General features: G+C 36.1%; 1 protein-coding gene across 1 annotated transcript in view; it reads left to right on the top strand.

Annotated features, from left to right (window-relative positions):
- Positions 1-23,984, top strand: part of JPH1 (junctophilin 1) — a 214,017-nt gene that overhangs the window by 64,009 nt on the left and 126,024 nt on the right. The gene's annotated exons all lie outside the window — the stretch shown is intronic.

Below are 23,984 nucleotides of genomic sequence, written 5' to 3' on the forward strand. Positions count from 1 at the left end.
TTTACACCTAAACTATGTCTTTCACTTCTTTTAACCTGTTTCTCTATCGCTGTAAAATCTAAAACAGTGTGGTACTTATATAGATGCTAAATAAATGTGGGTGTGTGTGTGCGCACACGCCCGTGTGCATGTGTAGTTTTTTAAACAAACTTTCATGAAGCCTAAGACCAAATGACTAGAGTTACAGGTACAGACATGGTAAAAATTTGCTTTATTTAGGTTTGACTGAAGATGCAGTTAAACCCACTGCCATTGTTAAATCATTATAGTCCTATGCCCACGTGCAATAGGGCATCAGGAAATTACCGAAGGCAATGTGCCAGTATCATTCATTTGAAAGCAGGATTATGTGACCCCAAGTTTCATCCACACTCTCAACAACATGGTCTTGGGACTGCTATACAGTGAAACTGTCTTGTGCACAAAAAAGATCCTTTCTCCTCATCCATGTCACTCATTGTTCTGCAAAAGAAGAGAGGACATGAAATTAAGATTCCTGTCTTCTGTGCATTTAACCTACCTCTGACTTTGGATTCTTCACCGAGACATACTGGGGCCTTTACATATAAATTAGATACAGTACTTATAAGGCATAACCAGGTTCCTGGACTTAAAAGTAAGATTGGTAGACACTGAGTTGCTCTATGTTCTAACTAAAGTATTATTGAAGCAGTGTCCATACTCACTGACATGCTTAAAAGCTTTGACCTACCTCTAGGTTGATCATCTGTAAATTAAGCACTGTGAACAGAAGATGCAACAGAAGTTCACAGGCTAAAAAAGAAGACAGATATGGTCAAAGGACACCCCACAGGGATGAAACAAGAAGCAAATCCCAGCTAAAGCAATATCTGGGCCCCACGCATGTGTTCTTTGCAGTTGATGCAACTTCAGGGATTCTTCCACTTTGGGTTTCATGATTACTTCCTGACCTGACCCTCTTACCATGACAGCTCCCTCCAGTTTTGAGCATCCTTTGAATTCCCATTTCCAGATGGAATTGGGCTCTTCTTCTGTCTTTTGGCTCTTCACCTGCAATACCACTCCTGGTCCCCAGCTCAGTTTAACTCCACCGACCTCTCGGTGCCCTCTCTGAGTCAACACCTCATTACCCTTTTGTACTCAACCCTCCGGTCAATATCAATGCATATGTGTAAGTGTGTGGATAACAGAGTTAAGAATCAAATGCTTTAGAAAGAGAGGGAGGAATAATTAGCTCTGCCTGGGGAAGTCAAAGAGTGCACTTAACCTGAACATTGAGGCTGAGAAGAAGAGGACCCTATAAGAAGATGTACTGGAGGGACAACTACTAGAAGATTCTATCCAAAGTGGTTGATTACCTCACATCACTCAAGGCAAACATTCACATGAGGATTATACCAGAATTTGCTATGGAAAGAACAGAGTCGTAGAAGAATGAGGGAGAAGATGGAATATACAAGAAGGAGAAAAAAATAGGCTTCAAAAAATATCCAACAATGTGACCACCATTTGATGGTCTACTTTCTTCAGGTACATCTCTCAGTAGGTAAAGAGTTATTTCACACTTAAAAGTATTCACAAATATATATGTCTTGTTGAATGACATTTGCCCCCATTTAACTGCACTTAAGTGTTAATTGAGAGGTTTATAATAATTTTTAAATTATCGGCTATGGTAATATTTAGTGATCTGCTTTTTGTTGATAGGAGTTTACTTTTTAATCAAACATACAATGTATTTTTTTATTTCCTAGATCAACATGAGGTACTTGAACAGTCAAATACATGGAAATTTGCTTTTAATTTCTGCCCCATATTTTTTCTTTCCTTGGTACCAATAAAAAAGACCTAAGATAGTCCTTATCATCTTTCTTGGCTGTTCAGGGCATTTTGATCTAGGATACTTTGTGTAGTTTATACACATTAAACAAAAATTGGGGGCCAAGCTTTTTCATCTAAAATTCCCTGAGTCCTTTTATTCATCCCTTATGCCCATCATCCCTTGTCCCAAACTTAGCTCACACAGCAAAAAAAGAGGGAAACAACATGGCAAGATTTTAAAGCCAGTAGTGGAGGAAGTGGAGAGTGGGGATTAAAAATAGAGTTTTTTCTCACTTTTTGTCTAAGCCAGAAAGTTGCAGGTTTTCTTTTGTGATTTTGTCAGTCTCTTTACTAGAAAGGAACCATTACTTAAATTATTTAAATTATTTAGCCCCAACTAGAAAATCTAAAGATGGTCTACGTCAGGACTTCCCTGGTGGTCCAGTGATTGAGAGTCCCCCTTCCAGTGCAGGGGACGCAGGTTCTATCCCTGATCGGGAACTAAGATCCCACATGCTGCAGGGCAACTAAGCCCGCATGCCACAACTAGATAGCCCGTGTTCCACAACTACAGCACCCACGGGCTCTGGAGCCCCCGCATACCACAACTAGAGAGAAGCCCGTGTGCCGCAGGTGGGACCCAATGCAGCCAAAAATAAACATATATATATATATTTTTTTTTTAAATAAAGATGGTCTATGTGCTGTAATGTAATTCTCATGGTTGTTAAAAATACTACCTTAGATGATGCAATTCTAAGACACTGCTGATTGTATTAAATTTTCTCCCTATAAATTTAAAGTTCGTTTTAATACCATAATATTTTTGGTATGATAAAATAACACACATAGAGATTGAGTGTAAAATACCTTCTGTATTAGTAAGAATAATGCTAACATCTGCAACAACAACAACAGAAAACCACCCAAAGGTTCATGTCTTAACCCTGTAGATTTTTCTTGCTAATATAAGTTCAGTGTGGGTGTCCTGATCAGCAGCAAATTTCCTCTGGCCTATGTAGATCCTTCTGTCTTTTGACTCTGCCATTCTCTGAGTTGGACATCTGTGTCTGTTCCAATGGGAGGAGAAAGTATGTGGGAAGGATCAGGGAAGATTTGTAAGGGCCAAGTCTCTTTATGGCATAAATGACTTGGATTTGGTAATACCTAATTTCTACCTGCAGAAGAAGTACCATGGTAAAAAAAAAAAAAAAAAAAATCCCTAAATCCCTTTTACTTCTATAATTCTAGGTCTTTTGGAAGTTGATAGATTAATATTTAGCTAATTAGCATCCATATCATTTGTCTTGTTAATCTTGTCATTCGAGTATGGTTTAGAATAGATCCTTATCCATATAATATTGTTCTTTATTTAGTACACTGTTTTGTGTAATTTCACAATGTAAAGTCAATATTTGAATTTTATCTACAAATAAAATGTGCATAGTTGCATTTACTGCAAAACATTGAGTGGACTTCATTCAAGACTTAAAGACATAAATTAGTACCAGTATGCAATGATACATAAGGATGACATTTTGCTGGAAACAGATCACTCCATCCGGTATTGCTTAGTGCTTTTTTAATAAGGTTATATTAAATTTTTGTAGTGAAACTTGAAACCAAATGAATCTTTCTTCTTGGGGTTTATTTCTAGAGGTTTGGGTTTGTCTATAAACTCCAAATCCATGTGTGGTTCATAGAAAATGTTGGTAAGACTCAATCAACTTTTAGAAAACCTGGATAGAATTTCAAGCAATTAGGAACAAGAAGATGAATGTGCTTTGTTTACTTTAGACCAAATTCTGTGGCTTTGAATTTAGAATTGAACAATTGGAGTTCAAGTTCCATTCACAGGGAAAACATGACTTCCTAGTGGAAAGACCTGGAGAAAACAACTTTTACTTTGGAAAAATATAAAAATTGTTCATGCGTGGGCTCTGGAACAAAACATCGTGGTTGAAAAGAGGTCGCCTGAGAAGAATTTAAAGAAACTGTGTAATACAGTATGTTACTGCTGGTTGTTATTCTCACTACTGAAGTGAACTCCCAGAAGCCATAAGAGGTGTCAACACATATAATCTTCTTGGGCAAGAAAATGTTAACATAAGTCATATATTAATGAACAAAATTCAACCAGTTGCTTTTAAAATAAACAACAGAATGTTTTTAAAAGCAAACAGTTAGTTATCAGTGCATTGTCTGAATTCAGCTGATTGTATTCCAAATAATAATTCCTGGGAGGTAAATAAATGAAATCATTATCCTCATCATTTCAGAGGCAGGAAATCTGCTACTTGGTGTTAAGGGTTGAATTCGTGTGTGCTATGTGATAATGTGAGCCTTACAACCTTACTGCTCAGACAACAACTACCACCAAGACCTGGGTTGATTCACATGGTTGAAGAAAACTCTGTTATATTTGTGTGCTTATGCTTTGCCTTTTGGCCTTTTATAGATTTTGATTGGATAGCTTCATGGAAGAAGTGAATTTTCAAGACATATAGCTAAAAATACTGGTAAACTGGAAAACTAAGAGAAAAAATAACTTCTTCCAATTATATAGAGTGTGGAAAAGAGATACAGATCATGAATGTCAGAAGATATAGTTAAAGGGATGATTAAGCCCCAGACCTGGGGAAGATAAAGAGACAGACTTAGAAATGAGAAAACTTCTGTCATGGCTTATATACGGTATTGGATTCTCTTTTGCTTGAAAAACACATTTTTAAATTAAGGATGGAAATACTGTAAAAATTCAAAAACAGGCTATTAAATCTAAAATTTCTGAAATCAGTTTTACTCCTCAAAATTCAGCTGGATTCTTCTCTCCCAAGAGAAAAAAAATGAGATTTCTAGAGATAAGTTTTGGACTAACCTGGGCTGCTATTTGAGTGGGATCCATTTGGAACAAGCTTGGGTCAATTCTAAAGTCAATGCAATCTGGTTTTCAAATAAACCTGGACTGAGTTAAAGGTTGGGATGAAGGCCAACAGAAACCTGCAAACAGGTAAAATTTAACAAAACAAGCTAATTTGAATTGATTTTAAGATTTCTCCTGACCCAATTCTGGAGGGACCAGCCAAAATATTGAATGGTTATTCTGGATTTAGATTTGTTTAAATAAGTTTGTATGCAAATACCCAGGGAAACAAAATGTCATGTTTTGTGAAACTTTGCTTAATTTGAAAGCCATAACCTGAAAAGACCCAGACTTAACCCAGGTTTGTAAACAGCACTGGAAAATTTTAGATTTTGCAAGCTGATTGATTTGTAAGCAAATTGAGGAAGAAGCTTATTTTTCTTGTTTTGTTTTGTTTCCTTTTGTTGTTGTTGTTTAAATGTAATTTAGATTCCATGAATTCTAAGTTTTTAATTCAATAACTGGGGGGTGAAAACCTTAGAACTGCTGGAAAGAAGAGATTCCATATAGAGAGTAATTCAAATAAAAGGTAGACAGAATTAATAATCCAAAATTCTCCACTTGGATAATTCAAACTCCCAAGCAGATATGTACACAGAAGGAAAAAAAATAGAATTCTAAACAGAAAATATTTGTTACAGTTTCATCTAGATTACTGATGACAACAAAACTCCAGCCTGCCATTTTCTCCTCATTAATTATTTTTCTAAATAAGGTCCCAATCATTAGTATAATCATCTGAACCCAGCACTGATGAAGAGAACTCAAAAGCAGTATTCACCTGTAGAAAAAAGGATGATAGACTCTGGATTAATTCAAAGCATGTTACTCAAAAAAAAAAAAAAGCATGTTACTCAACATTTTTTTAATTCTTAGGCAAAATCAGTAAACTCCAATTAAACTGTAAACTTACAGAGGACCAGTGACAGTATTTTCTATATCCTTTTTAAAGTACTCAAGATATCTAACAAGGTGTTAACTAGAGAATAGGTCCTATTAGGACTTCATGCTTTTAGAACATACCAACTTCTATCCACTGAAAGGATCTAGAAAAAAATATATCATCTCAATAACAATAACCAACCCTCACATCAATTTCCCATTAACAGGGATCAAGACTCTTTGAAAAAAGAGCTGATTCCAAGTCTGGGGCAGGAAATGTAAAACATGTGCTTGAAGCATTTTATCATACCATAAAGCAAAGGAGCTATCAAATTATATTATGCACATAATAACTCAGAAACCAACTTGAATAGACTTATAGTGGCCAATGATAGAACAATATGAACATTAGTAAGATAATAAACGCAGTGAATTGAAACATATGTAATATGTTTAAATGCCTGCAAAATATTACCAAAAATCCCTCATTGTTCATCTTTGGAGAATACTAGGAAACCAATCCACTATTTTGAAAACTGGAAAATAATAGAAAAGGACCAAGTCATTAATGTACACTTCAGCATGGTAGGACAATATTAGGACATGAAGGAAAAAGCAGAAGATAGAGATCTCAAAGATATGCAAGCTATATTGATTTAAACACAGAAGGTAAAGTAAAAAGTTCAATTCCTCTCCCTCACATACCCCTTCACAATTCCAATTCCCTCTCCAGATTCAACGACTATTAAGAGCTTTAGTGTTAAATTTTTTCATATGTGCTTACATATTTCTGTACATAAATGGAATCACACATAGTAATACACATATACTAATCTTCAGTTTGCTCTTGACAATCTTTCTACTTACTCTTTTAATTGCTACATATTATTATGGATGTGAAATAATTTGTTTATTAATTCTCTTATTGATAATCAAGATGGTTTCCAGTTTTTATGTTTCGCCTCTGCTACCATGCACATCCTTATTCATATGTCTCTGTATTCATATGCAATTGTTCTAATAAAATGGAGTCTTAAAGGTCAAATAATTGGGTCAGATGATACATGCAATTATAACAGCCTTATTTGGGTACAATTAATATAAATAAATATACAGTTTAATAATTTTTGACATATAAATACACTTATGAATTCATCACCACCCATAAACACAGGCAAAAACTATCCATCACCCCCATGTTTTCTCATGCCCCTTGGTAATACCTCTCTCTCACACCTTCCCCAATCCCCAAGCCATCACTATCTGCTTTCTTTCACTCATCAAAGGAAATTGCACTGGACTGAGTTAAACAAGCTAGGAAGACTTTACTCAAAACTATTGCGATAGAGGCAGGGGAGGATCTTCAAGACGGTGGAGGAGTAAGACATGGAAATCACCTTCCTCCCCACAAATACATTAAAAATACATCTACATGTGGAACAGCTCCTACAGAACACCTACTGAACACTGGCAGAAGAACTCAAACTTCCCAAAAGGCAAGAAATTCCCCCACGTACCTGGTTGTGTGGCTGACAGGGTCTTGGTGTTCTGGCTGGGTGTCAGGCATGAGCCTCTGAGGTTGGAGAGCTGAGTTCAGGACATTGGTCCACCAGAGACCTCCCAGCCCCACGTAATATCAATCATCGAGAGCTCTCCAAGAGATCTCTGTCTCAATGCTAAGACCCAGCTCCACTCAACGAACAGCAAGCTCCAGTGCTGGACACGCAATGGCAAAAAAACTAGCAAGACAGGAACACAAACCCACCCATTAGCAGAGAGGCTGCCTAAAATCATAATAAGTTCATACACACCCAAAAACACACCACAGGACGTGGTCCTGCCCATGAGAAAGACGAGATCAGCCTCATCCACCAGAACACAGGCACCAGTTCCCTCCACCAGGAAGCCTACACAACCCACTGAACCAACCTTACCCACTGGAGGCAGACACCAAAAAGAACGGGAACTAGGAAACTGCAGCCTGCAAAATGGAGAACCCAAACATAGTAAGTTAAGCAAAATGAGAAGACAGAGATACACAGCAGATGAAGGAGCAAGGTAAAAACCCACCAGACAAAACAAATGAAGAGGAAATATGTAGTCTACCTGAAAAAGAATTCAGAGTAATGATAGTAAAGATGATCCAAAATCTTGGAACTAGAATGGAGAAAATACAAGAAACGTTTAACAAGGACCTAGAAGAACTAAAGAGAAAACAAACAATGATGAACAACAAAATAAATGAAATTAAAAACTCTCTAGAAGGAATCAATAGACGAATAACTGAGGCAGAGAATAGATAAGTGACCTGGAAGATAAAATAGTGGAAATAACTACAACAGAGCAGAATAAAGAAAAAAGAATGAAAAGAATTGAGGAGAGTCTCGGAGACCTCTGGGATAACATTAAGTGCACCAACATTCGAATTATAGGAGTCCCAGAAGAAGAAGAGAAAAACAAAGGGACTGAGAAAATATTTGAAGAGATTATAGTTGAAAACTTCCCTAATATGGGAAAGGAAACAGTTAATCAAGTCCAGGAAGCACAGAGAGTCGCATACAGGATAAATCCAAGGAGAAACATGCCAAGACACATTTTAATCAAACTATCAAAAATTAAATACAAAGAAAAAGTATTAAAAGCAGCAAGGGAAAAGCAACAAATAACATAGAAGGGAATCCCCATAAGGTTAACAGCTGATCTTTCAGCAGAAACTCTGCAAGCCAGAAGGGAGTGGCAAGACATATTAAAGTGATGAAAGAGAAAAACTTACAACAGAGATTACTCTACCAGCAAGGATCTCATTCAGTTTCAACAGAGAAATTAAAACCTTTACAAACAAGCAAAAAGTAAGAGAATTCAGCACCACCAAACCAGCTTTACAACAAATGCTAAAGGTACTTCTCTAGGCAGGAAACACAAGAAAAGGAAAATAAGTACGATAACAAACCCAAAACAATTAAGAAAATGGTAATAGGAACATACATATCAATAATTACCTTAAATGTAAATGGATTAAATGCTCCAACCAAAAGACATAGACTGGCTGAATGGATACAAAAACAAGACCTATATATATGCTGTCTACAAGTGACCCACTTCAGACCTAGGGACACGTACAGACTGAAAGTGAGGGGATGGAAAAAGATATTAAATGCAAATGGAAATCAAAGAAAGCTGGAGTAGCAATTCTCAAATCAGAAAAAAATAGACTTTAAAATAAAGACTATTATAAGAGACAGAGAAGGACACTACATAATGATCAAGGGATCAAACCAAGATGAAGATATAACGATAGTAAATGTCTATGCACCAACACAGGAGCACCTCAGTAAATAAGGCAAATGTTAACAGCCATAAAAGGGGAAATCGACAGTAACACAATCATAGTAGAGGACTTTTAACACCCCACTTTCACCAATGGACAGATCATCCAAAATGAAAATAAATAAGGAAACACCAGCTTTAAATGACACATTAAGAAAGATAGACTTCATTGATATTTATGGGATATTCCATCCAGAAACAACAGAATACACTTTCTTCTCAAGTGCTCATGGAACATTCTCCAGGATAGATCATATCTTGTGTCACAAATCAAGTCTTGGTATATTTAAGAAAATTGAAATTGTATCAAGTTTCTTTTCTGACCACAATGCTATTAGTCTAGATCTCAATTACAGGAAAAAATCTGGAAAAAGTACACACATGGAGGCTAAACAATGCACTACTTAATTACCAAGAGATCACTAAAGAAATCACAGAGGAAATCAAAAAATACCTAGAAACAAATGACAACGAAAACACGATAACCCAAAACCTATGGGATGCAGCAAAAGCAGTTCTAAGAGGGAAGTTTGTAGCAATACAGTTCTGCCTCAAGAAACAAGAAACATCTCAAATAAACAACCTAACCTTACACTTAAAGTAATTAGAGAAAGAAGAACAAAACAAAACCCCCAAAGTTAGCAGAAGGAAAGAATCATGAAGATCAGATCAGAAATAAATGAAAAAGAAATGAAGGAAACAGTTGCAAAGATCAATAAAACTAAAAGCTGGTTCTTTGACAAGATAAATAAAATTGATAAACCATTAGCCAGACTCCTCATCAAGAAAGAAAGAGAGAAGACTCAAATCAATAGAATTAGAAATGAAAAAGGAGAAGTAACAACTGACACTGCAGAAATACAAAGGTTCATGAGAGATTACTACAAGCAACTCTATGAAAATAAAATGGACAACCTGGAAGAAATGTACGCATTCTTAGAAAACCACAATCTTCTGAGACTGAACCAGAAAGAAATAGAAAATATAAGCAGACCAATCACAAGCACTGAAATTGAGACTGTGATTAAAAATCTTCCAACAAACAAAAGCCCAGGACCAGATGGCTTCACAGGCGAATTCTGTCAAACATTTAGAGAAGAACTAACACCTATCCTTCTCAAACTCTTTCAAAATATAGCAGAAGGAGGAACACTACCAAACTCATTCTACTTGGCCACCATCACCCTGATACCAAAACCAGACAAAGATGTCACAAAGAAAGAAAACTACAGGCCAATATCACTGATGAACATAGATGCAAAAATCCTCAACAAAATGCTAGCAAACAGAATCCAACAGCACATTTAAAAGATTATACACCATGGTCAAGTGGGGTTTATCCCAGGAACACAAGGATTCCTTAGTATACACAAATCAATCAATGTGAAAAACCATATTAACAAATTGAAGGAGAAAAACCGTATGATCATTTCAATAGATGCACAAAAATCTTTTGACAAAATTCAACACCCATTTATGATAAAAACCCTTCAGAAAGTAGGCGTAGAGGGAACTTACCTCAACGTAATAAAGGCCATATATGACAAACCCACAGCCAACATCGTCCTCAATGGTGAAAAACTGAAACCATTACCACTAAGATCAGGAACAAGACAAGGTTGCCCACTCTCACCACTATTATTCAACATAGATTTGGAAGCGTTAGCCACAGCAATCAGAGAAGACAAAGAAATAAAAGGAATCCAAATCGGAAAAGAAGTAAAGCTGTCACTGTTTGCAGATGACATGATACTATACATAGAGAATCCTAAAGATGCTACCAGAAAACTACTACAACTAATCAATGAATTTGGTAAAGTAGCAGGATACCAAATTAATGCAAAGAAATCTCTTGCATCCCTATACACTAATGATGACAACTCTGAAAGAGAAATTAAGGAAACACTCCCATTTACCATTGCAACAAAAAAGAATAAAACACCTAGGAATAAACCTACCTAAGGAGACAAAAGACCTGTATGCAGAAAACTGTAAGGCACTGATGAAAGAAATTAAAGATGATACAAACAGATGGAGAGATATACCATGTTTTTGGATTGGAAGAATCAACATTGTGAAAATGACTATACTACCCAAAGCAATCTACAGATTCAATGCAATCCCTATCAAACTACCAATGGCATTTTTCACAGAACCAGAGCAAAAAAATTTAACAATTTGTATGGAAACACAAACGACCCCTAATAGTGAAAGCAATCTTGAGAAAGAAAAACATCTGGAGGATTCAGGCTCCCCAACTTCAGACTATACTACAAAGCTACAGTAATCAAGACAATATGGTACTTGCACAAAGACAGAAATATAGATCAATGCAACAGGATAGAAGTCCCAGAGATAAACCCACACACATAGGGTCATCTTATCTTTGATAAAGGAGGCAAGAATATACAGTGGAGAAAAGACAGCCTCTTCAATAAGTGGTTCTGGGAAAACTGGACAGCTACATGTAAAAGAATTAAATTAGAACCCTCCCTAACACTGTACCCAAAAATAAACTCAAAATGGATTCAAGACCTAAATGTAAGGCCAGACACTCTCAAACTCTTAGAGGAAAACATAGGCAGAACAGTCTATGACATAAATCACAGCAAGATCCTTTTAGACCCACCTCCTAGAGAAACGGAAATAAAAACAAAATTAAACAAATGGGACCTAATGAAACTTAAAAGCTTTTGCACAGCAAAGGAAACCATAAACAAGATGGAAAGACAACCCTCAGAATGGGAGAAAATATTTGCAAATGAAGGAACTGACAAAGGATTAATCTCCAAAATTTACAAGCAGCTCATGCAGCTCAATATCAAAAAACAAGCAACCCAATCCAAAAATGGGCAGAAGACCTAAATAGACATTTCCCCGAAGAAGATATACAGATTGCCAACAAACACATGAAAGGATGCTCAACATCACTAATCATTAGAGAAATGCAAATCAAAACTACAATGAGCTATCACCTCACACCGGTCGGAATGGCCGTCATCAAAAAATCTACAAACAGTAAATGCTAGAGAGGGTGTGGAGAAAAGGGAACCCTCTTGCACTGTTGTTGGGAATGTAAAGTGATACAGCCACTATGGATAACCCTATGGAGGTTTCTTAAAAAACTAAAAATAGAACTACCATACGACCCAGCAATCCCACTACTGGGCATATACCCTGAGAAAACCACAATTCAAAAAGAGTCATGTACCAAAATGTTCATTGCAGCTCTATTTACAATAGACATGGAAGCAACTTAAGTGTCCATTAACAGATGAATGGATAAAGATGTGGCACATATATACAATGGAATATTACTCGCCATAAAAAGAAATGAAATTGAGTTATTTGTGGTGAGGTCTGTCATACAGGGTGAAGTAAATCAGAAAGAGAAAAAAAAATACCGTATACTAACACACATATATGGAATCTAAAAAAAAATGGTCATCAAGAACCTAGGGGCAAGATGGGAATAAAGACACAGACCTTCTAGAGAATGGACTTGAGGACACAGGGAGGGGGAAGGGTAAGCTGGGACAAAGTGAGAGCGTGGCATGGACATATATACACTACCAAACGTAAAATAGATAGCTAGTGGGAAGCAGCCGCATAGCACAGGGAGATCAGCTCAGTGCCTTGTGACCACCTATGGGGGTGGGATAGGGAGGGTGGGAGGAAGAGAAACGCCAAAGGGAAGCGATATGGGGACATATGTATATGTATAACTGATTCACTTTGTTATAAAGCAGAAACTAACACATCACTGTAAAGCAAGTATACTCCAATAAAGATGTTTAAAAAAAAAAAAAAGGAAGAGCTTAGGGGGAAAGAGGACTTTAAAAATGAATTGAAAACAAACTCAAAGGCACTGGACGTTCATTACAAGTTCCTCCTGCCAGGCAAGAGGCTGTTAAAATGAAATAAAGAATTTAAACAACAACAACAACAAAAAAGAAAGTGTGTTCACATTACTCTATCATCATGTTGAATTAATTTCAAGATAGACTTGTCCTGAGTAAATTCAAATTAATTAATTTTAAATGTTAATCTTTTATGATTATAAAATTAGTACATGCTCATTCTAGAAAATTTGGAAAAAAGAAAAAATAAACAGAAGGAAAAAATTGAAAAAAATAATTCTGTATACTTTCTGATTAACAATTCCATCTTTAAGTCATTTCTCTCTTCTCTAATTTTACTGTAAGCCGTCAAGAGAAGCCAAGCCGCGTCTTCAACACCGGGTCTAGAAATTTCCTCAGCCAAATATTCAATTTCATTGCTCACAAGTTCTACCTTCTACAGAACATGAGAACACAAACATAATCTAGCCAAGGTCTTTGCCACTTTAGAACAAGGATGGCCTTCCCTCCATTGTCCAGTAACATGACCCTCATTTCCACCTGGACCTCATCACATTGGCCTTCACTGTCCATATGCCTATCAAAAATCTGTTAAGATTACCAAGGTATTCTCTAAGATTCTCTATAGCCTTCCTCTTTTATTTCTGGGCTCTCACCAGAATCACCCTTTACAGTCTGCTCACAACGAAGGAGGCTTTTTCTACCATGTACCTCAAAACTCGCCCAGCCTCTACTCATTACCCAGGTTTAAAGCCACGTCCACATTTTTAGGTATCCGTTACAGCAGCACCTCCACTTCTCAGTACCAATTTCTATCTTAACCCATTCGGGCTGATATAACAAAATACTGTAGACTGGGTGGCTTATAAACAACAGAAATTTATTTTACAATTCTGGAGGCTGGGAAGTCCAAGATCAAGACAGCAGCATATTCAGTGTCTAACGAGGTTCCATTTCCCTCTTGATGGCTATCTTCTCATTGTAACCTCATATGGCAGAAGCGACAAGGGAGCTCTCTCAGGCCTCTTTTATAAGGGTACTAATCCCACTGGTAGGACTCTGCCCTTATGACCCAACCACCTCCTATAGGCCCTACCTACTAATACCACCACATTGGGTTAGGATTTCAACATATGAATTTGGGAAGAGTTACACACAATTAGTCTATAGCACCTGTTAAAGGAAAACCTTAAGCAAGAAAAAGACATTCAAATTAAGGAAACAATTACAATGCTTAGAATAGAAAATTTATGGTATGTATTTTGATTACATGAAATTATAAGTCAGGACTTAATATTTTAATTGCAATATTTTCAGTCTCACAGACTTTAAGTTGAAAATATTTAAAGAAAAATCATTCTTATTTTATCTTTTGAAAAATTTCCAATGACTTTAGACTTTACCAGAAAAAAAGAAGTAAATTAAATTGAAATACTTCAACATTGTCTTTAAAAGGATGGGCTGTGAGCCAACAGCTACCATGTGTATACTTGCCCTATAACATTTTTTGTATACATTTCTATACTTTCTTGTAATGAAAGAGGTGGGCCTGGCCACAGGTCCCTTGGTGAAACATTTGTCAAAGAAATATTTGTGGCAAAGAAATATTTGTCATGCATTCTTGTGGTGAAATTGCAAGTTTGTTTCTCAAAGGGACATAGTATCACCTTCAGACAACAAACTCGGGGTCTGAGAATTTCTTTAGATCTGGAAGCTGAGTGAAGGATCATGATTTTCCATAACAACAACTGTTATACTTCTCACCCACACTCAATTTTTTCTGGTTATACAAGCCAAGTAACCCCCTAGTGGGTTTTGCCCATATAGTGTTCCTCTGACAACAGATGGTCTATTAGCTGCCCAACAGGTCCCTGTGGGTCAAGGACTATGACTCCAGTTGCTCCTCATTTTGGTAATTATGTGTACCTTTTACTCTGTTGATTAAATGCTACCAACTAGCCTCTGTCAGTTCCAAATCCTTTGGAACTGATACCAGTTTGATGACACTGATAGTTTGATAGCAGTATCTTCCACTGTAAAGCCTGGTCAATCAAGACAGCCACTCCCGAACTTCTCAAACATCTCACTTATCAGTATTGCCCTTAAACTCAAGCAAGCAGTCTAGGTACCTCCAGGGTACACCCCAAGGTACCCCCTGGGATTGCCTGCACTTTAGAGGGATATGTTTACATTTTTCTAAGTTCTCCTCAGGTGCCTGGGACTGGCCATGACCAGCAATTCCATGCAAGTGGAGAACTTCAAACTTGGACCTGGACTCACATCCCTCTTTCTCCCATTCGGGACATTCTCCAACTACCTAGCCTACACGTAGGGTCACCAGATGCCCTGAGCAACCCCATAATCCGCAACTATGGGACTCTCCGGATCAGAACCCAGTTCTAGGAGGGCGGCCTACTAGGCAAATCATTCCTACTGACCAGTGCAGTTTTTCTTTCACAGGATCACATGAGGTTGGTTCACCAGAATAGTGTTGACACACTGATTTGAGGTGACTGTCACTCACGTCAGACGCAGGACAAGTTCAGGGCTCTTGGCTAGTGATGTTCACTCTTGGGTTTAAGTCACGTGTGTGAGCCCATGCCTTATTTCACATAATGTGATTTTGAGATTCATCTATATTAGTGTATATATCATTAGTTCATTCTTTTTATTGACGAATAGTATTCCATTGTGCAAATATAGCACAGTTTATCCATCTATGATGTACATTTCAATGGTTTCCAATAATTGGCTAGTATTATTATTATTTTTTTTTTTTTTTACGGTACACGGGCCTCTCACCGCTGTGGCCTCTCCCGTTGCAGAGCACAGGCTCCAGATGCACAGGCTCAGCGGCCATGGCTCACGGGCCCAGCCGCTCCGCGGCATGTGGGATCTTCCCGGACCGGGGCACGAACCCGTGTCCCCTGCCTCGGCAGGCGGACTCTCAACCACTGCGCCACCAGGGAAGCCCTTGGCTAGTATTATTAAAGCTGCTATAAACATTTGTGCATAGGCTTTGTACATAAATGTGGATATTGGTTGTCAGTCCATTGGGATAAATACCTAAGAGTGGAATTGTTAGATATGTTAAGTACCTGTTTAATGTATAAGATACTGCAAAACTGTTTTCCAAAGTGGATGTAAAATTTACCTCTCACTGAAAATTTATAAAAGTTCCAGTTGCTCCATATCCTTGTCCAGAATCAGTATCAGCAGTCTTTTTAATTTTTGCCCTTCTAGTGGATACAAAGTAGTACCTCATTGTGGTTTTAATTTGGATTTGGATTAGACTGTATAATGTTAATAGCTTCTGTATTGGCATAATGATTGGTTTATTTTATTTCCAGTTGAATCCAACTATCTCATTGGATTTGATGAATAATGATGTTGAGCATTTTTCATATGCTTGTTGACCATTTATGTATCTTCTTTTATGAAGTCTCTATTCAATTCTTTTCGAATTGAACTATTTGTTTGTTATTATTGCATTGTAAGAATACTTCATATATTCTGGCTTTAAGTCTTTTGTTAGATACAAATATTGTGAATACTTTCTTCCATTTTGTAATTTGCCTTTTTATTTTCTTCATGGTGTCTTTTGGAAAGCAGGCAGTTATAATGTTGATGAAGTCTAATTTATCATTTATTATGATGAGTACTCTTCTGTGTCCTCTCTCTCTAAGGAGTCTTTGCTCATCACAAAGTAGCAAAAGTTTTCTCTTATATCTTCCTCTAGAAGTTTCATAGTTGTAGCTTGTATATTTAAGTCTGTGATATATTTTAAAGTAATTTTTGTATACTGTTTGAGATTAGTGTTGAGGTATATATATTTTTATATAGATATCTATTTGTTCCAGCATCATTTTTGAAGAGACTGTAAAAAGATAATGTAAGTCCTGCCTCCAGCTCTGTCCTGTCTCAAAATTGTTTTCATTCTTCTAGGTCCTTTGTATTTTCATATAAATTTTAGAATAAGATTGTCAATTCCTTTTTGAAAGGGGAGAAGGGTTACTGGATGTCAGCTAGCACTTCACTGAATCTATAGATAAATTTAGGGAGAATGGACTTCTTAACAATATTGAGTCAGATCTTCACTAACTTCTCTTATCAAATATTTGAGGTTTTCAGTGTAACTGTCTTGCACATCCTCTCTTAAACCTAAGTATTTTATCTTTTTGATGTATTGTAAAAGGAATTTTTTATTCCATTTTTCAAATGTATATTGCTGGTACATATCAATACACTGAGTTCTTCGTATTGATCTTGCATTCTGTGACCTTGATGACTTCATTTAATACTTTTAAGTTTCTTTAGAAGATTCCTTAGGGTTTTCTATATAGACAGTCATATCAATTGCAAACAGAAACAGGTTTTTTTTCTTCCTTTCTGATTTTATACCTTTTATTTCTTTTAGAAGTTGCCTTATTGTACTGTTTATTCCAGTAGGATAATGAATAGAAGTGATGACAGTGACATCTTTACCTTATTCCTGATCTAAGAGGGAAAACATCAGTCTTTCACCATTAAATGATATTAACTTGGGGTTTTTGTAGATGCCTTTATAGGTTGAGAAAGTTTCCTTCTCTTCCTACTATGCTGAATGGTTTTATCCTGAATGTGTGTTGAATTTTACCAAAATCTTGCTCTGTGTGTGCTGAGTTGATCATATAATGTTTCATCCTTGTTCAGTTAACGTAGTTAATTATGTTGTGTGCTTTTCAAACATTAAAATAAGCTTGCATTCCGTAAACAAACTCTACTTGGCCATAATGGAGTTGTAAATCTTTTGTGTATATTTGTGAGTTCATTTGCCTGTACTTTGTTGAGGATTTTTGAATCTGTGTTTGTGAGGGATACTTGCCTCTCTCTTATTCAATTCAGGCTTCTATAACAGACCATAGACCAGTGGCTTCTATACAACAGAAATTTATTTCTCACAGTTCTGGAGGCTGGGAGTTCAAGATCAAGATACCAGATGATTGAGTTCTGGCAAGAGCCCTCTTCCAAGTTGTAGACGGCCAACTTCTCATTGTATCCTCACATGGTGCAAAGCAGACATTAAGCAAACTCTGACCCCTTTCCTGACCTCATCTATTCCTAATTACCTCCCCACCTCCCAGTACCATCACATCAGGAGTGTAAGATTTCAATATACGAATCTGAGCAGGGGATGGAGGAGGACACATTCAGTCCATAACAGTCTCTGATCTCTTCTCTTATAAATCTTTGTCAGATTTTGGTATCAGGCTTATACTGATCACATGAAATGACTTGGGAAACATTCCTCTCTCTACTTTCTGAAGGAGAGTTTATATATGATTGGTATTATTTCTTACTTTGTGCATGATAGAATTTACCAGTGAAACTGTCTGGGCCTTGAGTTTTCTTTGTGAAAAGTTTTTGATTATTATTACAAATTCAATGTATTTAACAGTTATATGGCTATTCCAATTGTCCACTTCTTCTTGAGTCACTTTTGGAAAGTTGTATTTTTCAAAAAACTTATCCATTTCATCTAATTGCCAAATTTGTTGGCACAATTTGTTCCTAATACTCTTTTACTTTCCTATTAAAATCGGTAAGATATATAATAGTATTTCTTCTTTTATTTGTAATATTGGTAATTTATATTTATTCATTTCTTGGTTTGTCCTGTGGGGCTTATTGATTTTATTACTCTTTCAAAGAATGAATTTTGAGCTTTGTTAATTTTTCTGTTTCTAAATCATAGACTTCTGTGCTGACTTTATTATTTTTTCCTATGATTTTTTTCTTTCTACTTATTATTTTTCCTTCTACTTATTTTAGGTTTAATTTACCGTTTTTCTTTACCTCTTAAAGTGGAAACATGTCAAATTTTTTAAACCTTCCTTCTCTTCTATTATAGACTTTTAAAGCTATAAATTTCCCTCTAAGCACTACCTTTCCTGTATCCACAAATTTTGATATGTTGTATTTTTACTATCATTCAACTCAAAATATTTTATTATTTTCTTGTGATTTCATCTTTGAGACATGGGTTATTTAGACATGTGTTATTTAATGTCCAAATGTTTTGACATTTTCTAAATAATTTAGTTATTGATTTCTGATACAACTCTATTGTGGTCATAGAATACAATCTGTAATTTACAAATCTTTGGAAACATATTGAGATTACTTTTATGATCTAACATATGTCTACTTTGATGAGCTTTCCATATGCAGTTGAAAAGAATGTTTATTCCATGGTTATTGGGTACAGTGTTTTGTAAATGTCAGTTAGCTCAAGTTGGTTGAGAATGTGCTCAGATCTTCTATATCTAAACTAATTTTTGTCTACTTGTTTATTAATCACTGAGAAAGTGGTACTCAACACTTCCATTATTCTTTTCCATATGTTCTGTCAATTTTTTCTTCATGAATTTTGAAGCTTTGTAATTAGATATATATACATTTATTATTATGTCTTCCTAATGAATTGGTCCTCTTTTGACTTATAAATGTCCCTTTTATCTCTTGTAAAATGCTTTGTCTTAAAGTCTACTCTTTCTAAAATTAACATACACCAGCTTTCTTGTGCCATTTGGTTGGTATATTACTTTCTGTCTTTTTTGTTCAATTTATGCATATATTTAAATTTAAAGTGCATCCTTAATAGATGCATATACTTGTATCTTCCATTCTTATCTAATCTGACAATCTCTGACCTTCAGTGGGAACATTTTACATTTAATATAATTTATATTACATTTACATTTAATATAATTATTGCTATAGTGTGTTTAAGTCTACCACCTTGCTATTTGTTTTCCATTTGTCTCTTCTGTTTTGTTATTCTGTTGTTCATTTCATTGATATTTTATTTCTATTACTTCTATTGGTTTCTTAGCTCTTCTTTAGAATTTTTAGTGTTCTTTCAGGGCTAACAATGCATTCTTAATTTATTAGAGTCTGGGTAGAGTCAAAATTGTACAGTTTCACACATTACACTTGACAACACTTCCTTCTTCACACTTTTCACTTGTTACTTGACACTTGACACACCCCTCTTCACATTTCATACGTATACTCCACAAATCTAACAGCCTTACAATATTATAATTCCATTTATCCAACGCCCCCAACTTCTGTGCTTTTTTTGGTCATATATTTACTTCTATATATATTATAAAGTCCACCTTATAATGTTATCATTTTTGTTTTAAACAGTCAGGTGCCTTTTAAGGAAATTATGAAGTGATAAAAATAATCTTTTATACCATCCACATGTTGCCACTTCTGGCAAACTTCTTGTCTCCTTTATGTAGATTTGGGTTTTCATCTGGTGTCATTCCCTCGTCAGTCTCAAGAATGCCTTTAGAATTTTTTTGTTTTGCAGGCCTGCAAGATCCAATTCCCTCAGCTTCCATTATCTGAAAATGTCTTTATTTCACTCAGTTTTTAAGAGATATTTTCTCTGGATATAGAATTCTGAGGATTTATTTTCCTGTCAGCACTTTCAGGACATTTCTACTCTCTTCTGACATCCACTGTTTCTGATAAAAACTAGGCAAACGTTCTTATTGTTGTTCACTGGTATGTTATATGTCCTTTTTCCCCTCTGGCTGCTTTCAAGATTTTATTTTTATGCTTAGTTTTCAGCAGTCCACTATGATGTGCCTAGGTGCAGCTTTCTTGGTATTTATCTTTCATTGAGTTCAATTTTCTTAGATTTGTAAGTCAATGGTTTCCATCAAATTTGAGGAAATTTGGCATTATTTAATTATATATTTTTCCTGCCTCATTCTTACTTTCTTCTCTTTCTAAGACTCCTATAACACATATATTAGACCAGCTGATATTATCCATGTGTCCCTGAAGTTCTGTTCCTTTGTCTTTCCTTTACCATCTCCTATCTGGTGTGAAGCCTATCCAATGAATTTTTCACTTCAGTTACAGTGCTTTTCTATTTTAGAATTTCCATTTAGTCCTTTTTATGGTTTTTATTTCTCTGCTATGAATCCTTACCTATTGACTCAATCAGACTGTATTTTCTTTTAATTCTATTAAAAGAATTAAAAGATCTATTGGTTTTTATTCTTTCGAGGCTTCTGTTCTTAAAAAAAAAAAAAGAAACTTTCTGCCAAGAATATTTATCCATGCATTAACTTTGGAAATTATTCATTTGTAAGATGTACATGAACAACAATGGAAAGTGTGGAAGTTGTGAGAATGGGCTGGCTTGTCTGGGGCATAGGCTTGACTATCAGATCTAGATGCAGATCCCGTATCCTGGCTTTCACACTTAATAGATGTATTAGCTTGCATCAGGTACCACATCTCACTGAGCCTTGGTTTTCTCATCTGTAAATTGCAGATGAGAACAAAGTTCTCTTGAGAATAAGAGATCCTATGTGTTGAGGGCCTAGCATTGCTCCTGACACATAATAGGCTCAGTAAATAGTAGATCAATTGGTCTTTAGTTGCTTTAAAATCTTTACTAAATCCAACATTTGAGTCATACCACATTGTTTCTATTTACTATTACTTTTTGGTTTTGCATGTCTGGTAATGTTTTTATACTGTGCACTGGACATTGTTAGTGATACATTACAGGCTCTGGATTCTGTTATCTTTCCTCTAAAGGACGTTGACTTGTTCTAGTAGGCAGTTCATTTACTGGCTAATACCCTTCATATCGTGTAGGTTCGGTTTTATGCCTTGTTACAGAGGATATGTGGAAATCCAAGACATTCCCCAAGCACCTCTAACTTGGCAGGACCCAACCTCCAAAATCTGTCTCCCCTGCAGATCTTGTCAGGGCTTGGTTTTAGGCCTTGTTAGGGTGGGTGTAGAGCAGTGGTCTTTGAAAGGAGGTGATTTTCTCCCCAGGTGACATTTGTCAAATCTGAAGACATTTTTTTGTTGCCACAACAGGGGAGCAAAGGGGAGCTACTGGCGTTTAGTGGGTAGAGACCAGGGATGCCGCTAAACATCCCACAGCATATGAAACCCTTCCAGATAAGAATCACCTGTCGTGTAATATCAATAGCGCCAAGATTGAAAAGCCCAGGTCTAACTTAGGGCTTTCATTAGGGCATGGTTCTGCCTGGGGGGTTAACGAGGTGCTCAGGAGGCCCTCCAGTCTGCCTGGAATGGACTTCCAGTGACTTTCTTCACTACATGGTGTCTAATATCTCTGGTAGGTTACTCTCTGGTAAGCCTAATATATCATGCTCTGCAGATGCTATTTCTTGAAGGTAAGACTGCAAGGAAATGAGTGGAGAAATGAGAAGAATTTGTGGCTATTTTTACAACATAGCCACCTCTGCTTTTAGTGCTAGTAATTTTTAGCTCATCTAAGTTTCTTAATGCAAACCTTTACTTTCTTTTGAGCACTGAACTTAATAAATATAGAATCTCTGAAATTATATCATTATATTTTTGATATAATGCATAGTTGATGATATGTATGTGTGACTATTGAATATCAGAACCTTACATTGAAAAGATAGCTTAATCTGATAAAACAAAAAGTTATACACGCTGGCCATATGCCTCAAAAATTACCTGACACTTTGAATTACATTTCATTAGCATCTCTACATTTTCACCCATATTATTGGCTTTTCCTAGTAAGGGAGTTCAATGACAGCACATTGTAATTAAGTAGCCAATATATAAATAATGAATAAAGGTTTAAGACAAAAAAAAAATTCTATCCTTCCCAAAGGAGTTTTTTTTTTAACATCTTTATTGGAATATAATTGCTTTACAATGGTGTGTTAGTTTCTGCAGTTTCTGCTGTATAACAAAGTGAATCAGCTATACGTCTACATATATCCCCATATCCCCTCCCTCTTGCGTCTCCCTTCCACACTCCCTATCCCACCCCTCTAGGTGGTCACAAAGCACCGAGCTGATCTCCCTGTGCTGTGGCTGCTTCCCATTAGCTATCTATTTTACATTTGGTAGTATATATAAGTCCATGCCACTCTCTCACTTCGTCCCAGCATACCCTTCCCTCTCCCCGTGTCCTCAAGTCCATTCTCTATGTCTGCGTCTTTATTCCTGTCCTGCCCCTAGTTCTTCAGAACCATTTTTTTTTAGATTCCATATATATGTGTTAGCATACGGTATTTGTTTTTCTCTGACTTAACTTCATTCTGTATGACAGTCTCTCGATCCATCCGCCTCACTACAAATAACTCAATTTCATTTATTTTTATTCCCCAAAGGAGTTTTATGACAAGGTACTATGGATGAGATATGCACCCTACTTGAATCAGAGTATATTAAGGCCCATAATAACCATGAGTTGTCTCCAACTCCACTTGGTGGTGTCGCCTTGCACCTCACAGCCTGCTCTACCCCACTGCCTCATGACACACATGTCAATCTTCTTCCTAGGACAAAATCCAGGGCTCAACTCAGGCACAAGTAATAAAGTATATTGTTTTCATCAATGTACTGCATTTCTAACCCATAACGTGAGTTCGCCTTCTCTTTTCCTCTCTTCATTTTCATAATGTAATACACAATTAAAACTATTATCTCCACTCTAGAAATTATACTTCTTCACTTGGCTTGGAATCTACTACCCTACTTAGTAAAACACAGGTGTTCTGGAAAATTAGAAAACCAGGACATTCTGGTATGACTAAGTAGAGAACAACAATATAAATGGGCCAAATATTTGGCATAAACAATATGAAGACTATGTCTAAATACTGTTATTCACAGTATTAATTTGACTCTTCTGTCATTACCATAGTGCTTTTTTCTTTCTGAGCAGACTATAGAGTGGTACATGCACATCACGTTCCATGGTATTCAAAATTGTTGCCTTTTGTTTGCAGACTTAGGGAAAATGAGATCAATTCGATTCTCATTTAGTTGGCTTTGTTCAATGTAAAACAGAAGTAGTACTCAATTTCTCTTTGATGATTAGAATAATGGCTAAGCTCACCAAGGCTAGAAATATGGATAGTAATTTGAATATTCATAATCCATGACTCGGTAAAAGGAAAAGAATTAGCTATATCAAAAATATACATAAATATCATAAAAAGAGTAGTATTTGAAACCCAGTGAACATGTAACAAAACTATTTTGAAAAAAAAAAAAAAACTCTTGTGTTGACCATTTTCATGCTATATACCCTGTTAAGTGGCTGGCTGCAAAAGAACCCCTTTAATGATCAGGATCGATATGGTATTCTTTAA

This window comes from Stenella coeruleoalba, assembly GCF_951394435.1.
Source record: "Stenella coeruleoalba genome assembly, chromosome: 17".
Taxonomy (NCBI): domain Eukaryota; kingdom Metazoa; phylum Chordata; class Mammalia; order Artiodactyla; family Delphinidae; genus Stenella; species Stenella coeruleoalba.